Source organism: Heptranchias perlo, chromosome 16, assembly GCF_035084215.1.
Source record: "Heptranchias perlo isolate sHepPer1 chromosome 16, sHepPer1.hap1, whole genome shotgun sequence".
Classification (NCBI taxonomy): Eukaryota; Metazoa; Chordata; class Chondrichthyes; order Hexanchiformes; family Hexanchidae; genus Heptranchias; species Heptranchias perlo.
This window is the reverse complement of record NC_090340.1, coordinates 1425540-1438157: the sequence shown is the minus strand read 5'-3', so window position 1 is coordinate 1438157 and position 12618 is coordinate 1425540. Positions and strand designations below refer to the sequence as shown.

The 12618-nt window shown below is 49.1% G+C and overlaps 1 protein-coding gene across 1 annotated transcript in view; it reads left to right on the top strand.

The window, feature by feature from the left end:
• LOC137333450 (septin-7-like) overlaps nucleotides 1–12618 on the top strand; it is a 162223-nt gene that overhangs the window by 22330 nt on the left and 127275 nt on the right. The window lies entirely within an intron of this gene.

The window sequence follows — 12618 nt, the reverse complement described above, 5'->3', positions numbered from 1 at the left end:
AGCACTTTGGGATGTCCTGAGGTTGTGAAAGGTGCTGTAAAAGTACAAGTCTGTCTTTCTTTTTTGCTGTGATTTCCTACATAACAGTGGCATAAGTAATTCATTGACTATGAAACAGATATATGTCCCGAGGGTGTGAAAATTGCAGTTTCATCTATAGGATAATGGAGAGGCAGTGTGTCATATATAGGATAATAGATAGACAGGGTGTCATATATAGGATAACATAGACAGGCAGTGTGTCATATATAGGATAATAGACAGGCAGTGTGTCATGTATAGGATAATAGGTAAACAGGCAGTGTGTCATGTATAGGATAATAGACAGGCAGTGTGTCATAGATAGGATAATAGGTAAACAGGCAGTGTGTCATGTATAGGATAATAGGTAAACAGGCAGTGTGTCATGTATAGGATAATAGACAGGCAGTGTGTCATGTATAGGATAATAGACAGGCAGTGTGTCATGTATAGGATAATAGACAGGCAGTGTGTCATGTATAGGATAATAGGTAAACAGGCAGTGTGTCATAAAGAGGATAATAAATAGACAGGCAGTGTGTCATGTATAGGATAATAGGTAAACAGGCAGTGTGTCATGTATAGGATAATAGGTAAACAGGCAGTGTGTCATGTATAGGATAATAGACAGGCAGTGTGTCATGTATAGGATAATAGACAGGCAGTGTGTCATGTATAGGATAATAGACAGGCAGTGTGTCATGTATAGGATAATAGACAGGCAGTGTGTCATGTATAGGATAATAGGTAAACAGGCAGTGTGTCATAAAGAGGATAATAAATAGACAGGCAGTGTGTCATGTATAGGATAATAGGTAAACAGGCAGTGTGTCATGTATAGGATAATAGGTAAACAGGCAGTGTGTCATGTATAGGATAATAGACAGGCAGTGTGTCATGTATAGGATAATAGGTAAACAGGCAGTGTGTCATAAAGAGGATAATAAATAGACAGGCAGTGTGTCATGTATAGGATAATAGGTAAACAGGCAGTGTGTCATGTATAGGATAATAGGTAAACAGGCAGTGTGTCATGTATAGGATAATAGACAGGCAGTGTGTCATAGATAGGATAATAGGTAAACAGGCAGTGTGTCATATATAGGATAATAGACAGGCAGTGTGTCATGTATAGAATAATAGACAGGCAGTGTGTCATGTATAGGATAATAGACAGGCAGTGTGTCATGTATAGGATAATAGACAGGCAGTGTGTCATAGATAGGATAATAGGTAAACAGGCAGTGTGTCATGTATAGGATAATAGACAGGCAGTGTGTCATGTATAGAATAATAGACAGGCAGTGTGTCATGTATAGGATAATAGACAGGCAGTGTGTCATGTATAGGATAATAGACAGGCAGTGTGTCATGTATAGGATAATAGACAGGCAGTGTGTCATGTATAGGATAAAAAATAGACAGGTGGTGTGTTATGTATAGGATAATAGACAGGCAGTGTGTCATATATAGGATAATAAATAGACAGGCAGTGTGCCATGTATAGAATAATAGGCAGTGTGTCATGTACACGATAATGATAGGTAGTGTATCACATATAGGATAATATATAGACAGGCAGTGTGTCATATAGAGGATAATAGATAGGTAGTGTGTCATGTATAGGCTAATAAATAGACAGGCTGTCATGTATAGGATAATAGGCAGTGTCTCATGTATAGGATAATAGATAGGCAGTGTGTCATAAAGGATAAGCGAAAGACAGGAAGTGTGCCATGTATAGGATAACATATAAACAGGCAGTGTGTCATTTTTTAGGATAATAGAAAGGCTGTGTGTCATGTACACGATAATGATAGGCAAGTCACCTCCAAGTCACACACCATCCCGACTTGGAAATATATCGCCGTTCCTTCATCGTCGCTGGGTCAAAATCCTGGAACTCCCTTCCTAACAGCACTGTGGGAGAACCTTCACCACACGGACTGCAGTGGTTCAAGAAGGCTGCTCACCATCACCTTCTCGAGTGCAATTTGGGATGGGCAATAAATGCTGGCCTCGCCAGCGATGCCCACATCCCATGAACTAGTAAAAAAAAAATGGGAAAATTGATCGACAGGCAGTGTGTCGTGTGTAGGAAAATTGATCGACAGGCAGTGTGTCGTGTGTAGGAAAATTGATCGACAGGCAGTGTGTCGTGTGTAGGAAAATTGATCGACAGGCAGTGTGTCGTGTGTAGGAAAATTGATCGACAGGCAGTGTGTCGTGTGTAGGAAAATTGATCGACAGGCAGTGTGTCGTGTGTAGGAAAATTGATCGACAGGCAGTGTGTCGTGTGTAGGAAAATTGATCGACAGGCAGTGTGTCGTGTCTTGGTTAATAGATAGGCAGTGTGTCGTGTATAGGATAATAAACAGACTGTCAGGTGTAAGATACTAGGCAGTGAGTCATATATAGGATAATAGACAGGCAGTGGGTCATATATAGGATAATAAATGGGCAGGCAGTGTGTCATTTACAGTATAATAGATAGACAGTGTGTCATGTATAGGATAATAGACTGGCAATGTGTCATGTTTAGGATAATTGATAAACAGGCAGTATGTCGTGTCTTGGTTAGTAGATAGGCGGTGTGTCAAGTATTGGATAATAGATCAACAGGCAGTGTGTCGTGTATAGCATAATAGATAGGTAGAGTGGTATATAGGACAATATATTGACAGGCAGTGTGTCATGTAGAGGATAACAGGCAATGTGTCACGTATAGGATAATAGACAAGCAGTGTGTCATGTATAGGATAATAGATAGACAGGCAGTGTGTCCTATAGAGGACACTAATCTATTATGCTAATAGATAGCATTAAGTACCCAATCCTCCCCTTTGAGCTAGGTTTTTGTTATTGCCACTGTATCATAGTGCTATGTGGTGACTTGAGCCTGCAGCTCACCAACCTTATTCACCACGCTACGTGCATTTACACGCTTGCACTCCAATCTCTTGTTGGACTGTCTCGCATTTGCTCCCTGTCTCATGCCTCCTATTTCTGAACTATTCTTTACTCTAGTGCTACTTGTCCTTCTGTGCACCTTCTTTCTCCTCTCTAATGTTTCATCCTGGTGCCCATCCCCCTGCCAAATTAGTTTAAACCTCCCACTGCACTAGTGAACCTCCCCATAAGGACATTGGTCCCAGCTCTGTTGAGGTGCAACCCGTCCATCTTGAACATACCCCTCCTACCCCAGAACTGGTCCCAATGGCCCAGTAATCTGAAGCCCTCCCTCTTACACCAATTCTCCAGCCATGCGTTAACCTGTCTTATCCTACTATTCCTATACTCACTAGCGCATGGCACTGGGAGTAATCCAGAAATTACTACCTGCTTTTTAACTTCCTCCCCTAGCTCCTGAAACTCTGACTGCAGGACCTCGACCCTTTTCCTTCCTATGTCATTGATTCCCACATGGACCACGATTTCTGGATGTTCTGCACCCTCTCAGTATCTCCTTTACCCTGGCGCCAGGGAGGCAACACACCATCCGGGACTCACGTCTGCGGTTGTAGAAACGCCTGTGTATCCCCCTGACTGTCGAATCCCCTGTAACAACTACATTTCTTTTGCCCCCCTGAGCAGTCGAGTCTCCCACGGTGCCATAGATTTGCTCCTGATCGCGCTCCCCTGAGGTGCCAACACCCTCACTGGTATTCAACACTCCCAGGGGACTCCTGCACAGCCTGCCTGTTCTTCCTAGTCTGTCTGGTGGTCGCCCACTCCCCCTCTGCCTGAACGCTCTGTAGCTGCGAGGTGACCACCTCCTGAAACGTGTTATTCACAAAACTCTCAGCTTCCTGTGTGTACTGTAGTGACGCCAGCCGCTCCTCAAGCTCAGAAACTATGAGCTCGAGCAGTTGGCGGCACTTTCCTGCACGTGTGGTTTTCCAGGACGTACAAAGTGTTTTGGAGTTTCCACATGGCATAGGATATGCATGCGATGGGCCCCAGCTGTCTCCTGCCATGTTAGCTAACAGTTATTTAGCTTTTAGTTTGTTTAGCTTTAAGGCACATTACTGTTTATCTGACACTAAAACACTAACCACTAAAACGACCAACCAATGAACTAAATACTTATTGACTTGCCCCCGGTGCTTCTCCTTGCCTTGTTTTGATTCTTCGTGCGGTTCACTCTATGCTCCACTCAGTCTATAGTTCGTGGTTTAAATCACTTAGCACCTCCTTCCCCCTCTGCACCTCCTTCCCCCTCTGCACCTCCTTCCCCCTCTGCACCTCCTTCCCCCTCTGCACCTCCTTCCCCCTCTGCACCTCCTTCCCCCTCTGCACCTCCTTCCCCCTCTGCACCTCCTTCCCCCTCTGCACCTCCTTCCCCCTCTGCACCTCCTTCCCCCTCTGCACCTCCTTCCCCCTCTGCACCTCCTTCCCCCTCTGCACCTCCTTCCCCCTCTGCACCTCCTTCCCCCTCTGCACCTCCTTCCCCCTCTGCACCTCCTTCCCCCTCTGCACCTCCTTCCCCCTCTGCACCTCCTTCCCCCTCTGCACCTCCTTCCCCCTCTGCACCTCCTTCCCCCTCTGCACCTCCTTCCCCCTCTGCACCTCCTTCCCCCTCTGCACCTCCTTCCCCCTCTGCACCTCCTTCCCCCTCTGCACCTCCTTCCCCCTCTGCACCTCCTTCCCCCTCTGCACCTCCTTCCCCCTCTGCACCTCCTTCCCCCTCTGCACCTCCTTCCCCCTCTGCACCTCCTTCCCCCTCTGCACCTCCTTCCCCCTCTGCACCTCCTTCCCCCTCTGCACCTCCTTCCCCCTCTGCACCTCCTTCCCCCTCTGCACCTCCTTCCCCCTCTGCACCTCCTTCCCCCTCTGCACCTCCTTCCCCCTCTGCACCTCCTTCCCCCTCTGCACCTCCTTCCCCCTCTGCACCTCCTTCCCCCTCTGCACCTCCTTCCCCCTCTGCACCTCCTTCCCCCTCTGCACCTCCTTCCCCCTCTGCACCTCCTTCCCCCTCTGCACCTCCTTCCCCCTCTGCACCTCCTTCCCCCTCTGCACCTCCTTCCCCCTCTGCACCTCCTTCCCCCTCTGCACCTCCTTCCCCCTCTGCACCTCCTTCCCCCTCTGCACCTCCTTCCCCCTCTGCACCTCCTTCCCCCTCTGCACCTCCTTCCCCCTCTGCACCTCCTTCCCCCTCTGCACCTCCTTCCCCCTCTGCACCTCCTTCCCCCTCTGCACCTCCTTCCCCCTCTGCACCTCCTTCCCCCTCTGCACCTCCTTCCCCCTCTGCACCTCCTTCCCCCTCTGCACCTCCTTCCCCCTCTGCACCTCCTTCCCCCTCTGCACCTCCTTCCCCCTCTGCACCTCCTTCCCCCTCTGCACCTCCTTCCCCCTCTGCACCTCCTTCCCCCTCTGCACCTCCTTCCCCCTCTGCACCTCCTTCCCCCTCTGCACCTCCTTCCCCCTCTGCACCTCCTTCCCCCTCTGCACCTCCTTCCCCCTCTGCACCTCCTTCCCCCTCTGCACCTCCTTCCCCCTCTGCACCTCCTTCCCCCTCTGCACCTCCTTCCCCCTCTGCACCTCCTTCCCCCTCTGCACCTCCTTCCCAGTTGAAAGTCCTCACTCTGTTAGCGCTTCACTCCGTTAGAGGTTCACTCCCTGTCTTTCCCAAGTTCTCATGTATAGGATAATTGATAGGCAGTGTGTTATGTATAGGATAATAGACGGGCAGGGTGTCATGTATAGGATAATAGGTTGGGACAAAAGTAGAGATGTTGTCCCTTATTAAATAGGAAATTATATAGTGCATTTATATAGTGTCTTTCATGACCGCTGGACATCCCAAAGCACTTTACACCCAGTGAAGTACTTTTGAAGTGTAGTCACTGTTGTAATGTAGGAAATGCTGCAGCCAATTTGCGCACAGCAAGGTGCCACAAACAGCAACGTAATAATGAACAGATAATCTGTTTTAGTGATGTTGGTTGGGGAGCACTCCCTTAAGAAAGACTGTGTTTGAAATAATCTGAGAGGACAAACGGAAGTTGACTTTCCTAAGCTTTAAAATGGTGACTAAAGTCAAGCTGTCTGTGGGAAAACAGCCAGATTGATTGACCTGGCAATGAGGTATTGTTCTAGGAGATGCTCAAAAGGTACATTATTTACGGCCTTGGCAGGTGTGAGAGATTGTGTATGTTAAGTCGATCATGAGCATGGAATGCGGTAACCATTCATACAGTCTGGGGTGATGGAGCCTATCTTTGGAAACCTCCGTGGATATTGTACAAGAATTGGGGTTTCCTGTAAAGTTCGGTTCACACTTGGACTCTGGGTAATGGAAGAATTTATTGCCCATGCACAGCCTCACATCATTGAAAATGTATAAAAGAAGGTTTCTTCCAAAAGCCTCATCGTGTGACGAACTGAGTAAGAAATGCATTTTACAGAAGTGGGCTGATTCTTCATATTTTTAAGTATTGTACAAGTATTTCGCTGTGACTTAATGCTTTTGTGTAAATATCTTAATTGTAAATAAATCTATTAGTTTCAGCTTGAACATAATGATCAGATAGTGTGGTATGTACTGCCCTTGTAGACAGGCAAGTGTGGTAGCCATCTCACAGAGTCTCTGATGTTACTCATCATAGTTACATGGGAACAGGAGGAGGCCACTCGGGCCCTTGAGCCTGTTCCGCCATTTGATTAAACCCTGGCTGATCTGTTGGGGGGAAATTATCAGTTCAGTGGGACGATGTCCCTCTCAACAGTTATAAGAGTATACACTTTCTCTGCCTATATCTTTCTGCTGTGAGCAGGAGAAAAGTACTGGGCAAAAACCCAAACCCACACTTTTCCCCTCGTTTCCCCCTTCCCTTGGCACTTGCTTCTTTGGGAGTTGGCTACTGGGTGATACATTGATAGGCAGTCTTCCTTCTCCCTCTCCCCCCACCTCTCTTTCAATTTTGCTACACAGGCCGGAGCTGTTACAAGCTAAAATAACTTGTGTTTATTTACAAAAATAAGTACACAAAGCACCTTTTGGATTCGTCAAATGTAACACAGCACAGGAATTAGTCAATTATCCTTTGCCCCTTTTAATTCTTCTGTTGAAGTGAGGATAAATGGTCAGTTTTGTTGCACTGGATAAAGGCTTTCAGGCAGAGTGTCTTCTTTCCATCTCCCCAGCCTTGTTATTAAGTATTCCCCCTGGTCACCATTCAGAGGTGGCGACTCTGTCAGTTGCCAAGCAGCAGCTTTCAGTCTCAGTCTTTCCCTTTGATTTCTGATGGCATTTGGTGATACTCGTTGATGCAGTTGACCATGTGACTGGCTGATTGGCTGAAAAGTGATATTAAATCCAGGAGACCATTAATGGACATCAGACATTACAACGCTGTTTAACACACAACAAAGCAACTTTCACATTTATTGAAACACATACAAATTCTGCCTGACTGCATGTGTTGTAATTTGTGGTTTTTCTTGCAATAGCAAGTCAATTCTCTGCCAGAAAGCAAAGACCTGGAGTTTCTGGGATTGGCAAAACTATGGAAGATGAAGTAATGCATTTCGGTAGGAAGAATGAGGAGAGGCAATATAAACTAAATGGTACAATTTTAAAGGGGGTGCAGGAACAGAGAGACCTGGGGGTGCGCACACACAAATCTTTGAAGGTGGCAGGATAAGTTGCTAAAGCTGTTGAAAAACCATGTGGGATCCTGGGCTTCATAAATAGAGGCATAGAGTACAAAAGCAAGGAAGTTATGCTAAACCTTTATAAATCACTGGTTAGGCCTCAGCTGGAGTACTGTGTTCAGTATTGGGCAACACACTTTAGGAAGGATGTGAAGGCCTTGGAGAGGGTGCAGAGGAGATTTACTAGAATGGTACCTGGGATGAGAGACTTCAGTTATGTGGAGAAGCTGGGGTTGTTCTCCTTAGAGCAGAGAAGGTTAAGGGGAGATTTAATAGAGTTGTTCAAAATTGTGTTTGGTTTTGATAGAGTAGATTGGGAGGCACTGATTCCACTGGCAGGAGGACACAGATTTAAGGTAATTGGCAAAAGAACCAGAGGGGAGATGAGGAGAAGATTTTTTACACATCGAGCTGTTCGGACCTGGAATGCACTGCCGAAAAGGGTGGTGGAAGCAGATTCAGTAATAACATTCTACAGGGAATTGGATCAATACTTGAAGGGGAAAAAATTGCAGGACTATGGGGAAAGAGCAGGGGAGTGGGATGAATTGGATAACTCTTTCAAAGAGCCGGCACAGGCACGATGGGCCGAATAGTCTCCTGAGCTGTTTGATTCTATGATTCTCTGTGATTGGTCCACAGAGAACGTGTATTGGGGTCGCCCTTATTTACTCTGTATTGAATGATCTGGGCCATAGGAACAGAAGGAGCAATACTGCCAGTTTCTGAGACTGGGGGTATGGCAGACTGTGAGCAACAACAGGGGGACAGACCCTGCAGGGCAGAGAAGGGGCAAACAGAATAAAATGTAAAAAAAAATGAAATTATACCTTTTGGAAGTAAGATCAGGGAAAGGAAATGCATCTCAAACAGTAAGATTTGAATCCTTGGTTTGTGTCTAGACGCTTGATGGTTCTAGGCGAAAAATGCTTGCACGGACCCGATGGGCCGAATGGTCTGTCTGTATGCTGTAATATTCTATGATTTCCCCCCCCCCCCACCCCCCCAACGAAAGTTTCCTGTGTGACGCCTCTCCTTCCTGAACACATCAAACATACAAAGTCTTCAGGTTAAGGGGTGATCTAATCGAGGTGTTTAAGATGATTAACGGATTTGATAGGGTCGATGGAGAGAAACTATTTCCTCTGGTGGGAGAGTCCAGAACAAGGGGGCATAACCTTAAAATTAGGCCATTGTCAGAAACCACCTCTTTTCTAAAAGGGTAGTGGAAACCTGGAACTCTTTCTCCCCCCCCCCCCCCCCCCCCCACCCCCGCCCTCAAAAAGCTGTTGAGGCTGGGGGTCAATTGAAAATTTCAAAACGGAGATTGATAGATTTTTGTTAGATAAGGGTTATTAAGGGTTACAGAACCAAGGCGGGTCGATGGAGATAGATCAGCCATGATATAACTGAATGGCGGAACAGGCTCAAGCATCTGACTGGCCTCTTTCTGTTCCTGTGTTCTGGAATAACAATCTCCATTCTACAGATAGCTGCCAACACCTCCATACATCACAAAGAGAAATACAGCGAGGCCACTCAGCCCATCTAGCTTATCCCTCCATAGTATCTGTTATTTCCCAGCACCCAATTAATCCCTCAATGACTGCAGGGTTTTTGTTTCCACTGCTCATTCTGGGCATTGATCACTCATTGTGTGAAGGGCTTCCTGAGATTTTTTAATATTCGTTCATGGGATGTGGGCGTCGCTGGCGAGGCCAGCATTTATTGCCCATCCCTAATTGCCCTTGAGAAGGTGGTGGTGAGCCGCCTTCTTGAACCGCTGCAGTCCATGTGGTGACGGTTCTCCCACAGTGCTGTTAGGAAGGGAGTTCCAGGATTTTGACCCAGCGACAATGAAGGCACGGTGATATATTTCCAAGTCGGGATGGTGTGTGACTTGGAGGGGAACGTGCAGGTGGTGTTGTTCCCATGTGCCTGCTGCTCTTGTCCTTCTAGGTGGTAGAGGTCGCGGGTTTGGGAGGTGCTGTCGAAGAAGCCTTGGCAAGTTGCTGCAGTGCATCCTGCGGATGGTACACACTGCAGCCACAGTGCGCCGGTGGTGAAGGGAGTGAATGTTTAGGGTGGTGGATGGGGTGCCAATCAAGCGCGCTGCTTTATCTTGGATGGTGTCGAGCTTCTTGTGTTGTTGGAGCTGCACTCATCCAAGCAAGTAGAGAGTATTCCATCACACTCCTGACTTGTGCCTTGTAGATGGTGGAAAGGCTTTGGGGAGTCAGGAGGTGAGTCACTCGGCGCAGAATACCCAGCCTCTGACCTGCTCTCATAGCCACAGTATTTATATGGCTGGTCCAGTTAAGTTTCTGGTCAATGGTGACCCCCAGGATGTTGATGGTGGGGGATTCGGCGATGGTAATGCCGTTGAATGTCAAGGGGAGGTGGTTGGACTCTCTCTTGTTGGAGATGGTCATTGCCTGGCACTTATCTGGCGAGAAAGTTACTTGCCACTTATGAGCCCAAGCCTGGATGTTGTCCAGGTCTTGCTGCATGCGGGCTCGGACTGCTTCATTATCCGAGGGGTTGCGAATGGAACTGAACACTGTGCAGTCATCAGCGAACATCCCCATTTCTGACCATATGATGGAGGGAAGGTCATTGATGAAGCAGCTGAAGATGGTTGGGCCGAGGACACTGCACTGAGGAACTCCTGCAGCAATGTCCTGGGGCTGAGATGATTGGCCTCCAACAACCACTACCATCTTCCTTTGTGCTAGGTATGACTCCAGCCACTGGAGAGTTTTCCCCCTGATTCCCATTCCTGAGATCAGTCCTGTAATTACCTTTTACCAGTTTGTACCCATCTCACCTTGTGATGAAGTCATGGTTTAACATGAAATAGTAACTCAGGATCAACCTTTCCTATTCCAGTTAGTATCCTGGGAAGTCCACACTCACCACATTCTTTACTGTGAAGGGTACAAATTTTCCTTACCTTCCCCATCCCTCCGGTCTCTGACACCGGGGACCAGCCTCGGTGTCTTCCTCTACTCAGATTTTTCCGTTGTGCCTCAGTGACTGGAACTGAACACATTCTTTGAGAGGTACTGTCCTGGCTTCACACTGAGTATATACGACTGGCTGACAGATTCACCAACAACCAACTCCCCCCATTACAATATCACCCGCAAATCAATCCAACTTACACAGCTTATGAATCACAATCTGTAAACATAGGCCTTCCCAGCACTGATCTCTGGGACACCCCACTCAGTGCATCTCCCCAGCACCGATCTCTGGGACACCCCACTCAGTGCATCTCCCCAGCACCGATCTCTGGGACACCCCACTCAGTGCATCTCCCCAGCACCGATCTCTGGGACACCCCACTCAGTACATCTCCCCAGCACCGATCTCTGGGACACCACACTCAGTGCATCTCCCCAGCACCGATCTCTGGGACACCCCACTCAGTACATCTCCCCAGCATCGATCTCTGGGACACCCCACTCAGTGCATCTCCCCAGCACCGATCTCTGGGACACCACACTCAGTGCATCTCCCCAGCACCGATCTCTGGGACACCACACTCAGTGCATCTCCCCAGCACCGATCTCTGGGACACCCCACTCAGTGCATCTCCCCAGCACCGATCTCTGGGACACCCCACTCAGTGCATCTCCCCAGCACCGATCTCTGGGACACCACACTCAGTGCATCTCCCCAGCACCGATCTCTGGGACACCCCACTCAGTGCATCTCCCCAGCACCGATCTCTGGGACACCCCACTCAGTGCATCTCCCCAGCACCGATCTCTGGGACACCCCACTCAGTACATCTCCCCAGCACCGATCTCTGGGACACCACACTCAGTGCATCTCCCCAGCACCGATCTCTGGGACACCCCACTCAGTACATCTCCCCAGCACCGATCTCTGGGACACCCCACTCAGTGCATCTCCCCAGCACCGATCTCTGGGACACCACTCAGTGCATCTCCCCAGCACCGATCTCTGGGACACCACACTCAGTGCATCTCCCCAGCACCGATCTCTGGGACACCACACTCAGTGCATCTCCCCAGCACCGATCTCTGGGACACCCCACTCAGTACATCTCCCCAGCACCGATCTCTGGGACACCCCACTCAGTACATCTCCCCAGCACCGATCTCTGGGACACCCCACTCAGTGCATCTCCCCAGCACCGATCTCTGGGACACCCCACTCAGTGCATCTCCCCAGCACCGATCTCTGGGACACCCCACTCAGTGCATCTCCCCAGCACCGATCTCTGGGACACCCCACTCAGTGCATCTCCCCAGCACCGATCTCTGGGACACCACACTCAGTGCATCTCCCCAGCACCGATCTCTGGGACACCACTCAGTGCATCTCCCCAGCACCGATCTCTGGGACACCACTCAGTGCATCTCCCCAGCACCGATCTCTGGGACACCCCACTCAGTACATCTCCCCAGCACCGATCCCTGGGACACCACTCAGTACATCTCCCCAGCACCGATCTCTGGGACACCCCACTCAGTGCATCTCCCCAGCACCGATCTCTGGGACACCCCACTCAGTGCATCTCCCCAGCACCGATCTCTGGGACACCACTCAGTGCATCTCCCCAGCACCGATCTCTGGGACACCACACTCAGTGCATCTCCCCAGCACCGATCTCTGGGACACCCCACTCAGTGCATCTCCCCAGCACCGATCTCTGGGACACCACACTCAGTGCATCTCCCCAGCACCGATCTCTGGGACACCACACTCAGTGCATCTCCCCAGCACCGATCTCTGGGACACCCCACTCAGTGCATCTCCCCAGCACTGATCTTTGGGACACCACTCAGTGCATCTCCCCAGCACCGATCTCCGGGACACCCCACTCAGTGCATCTCCCCAGCACCGATCTCCGGGACACCCCACTCAGTATATTTCTCTGGCCCACTGTCTCTCCCTCTCGTTTAGCCA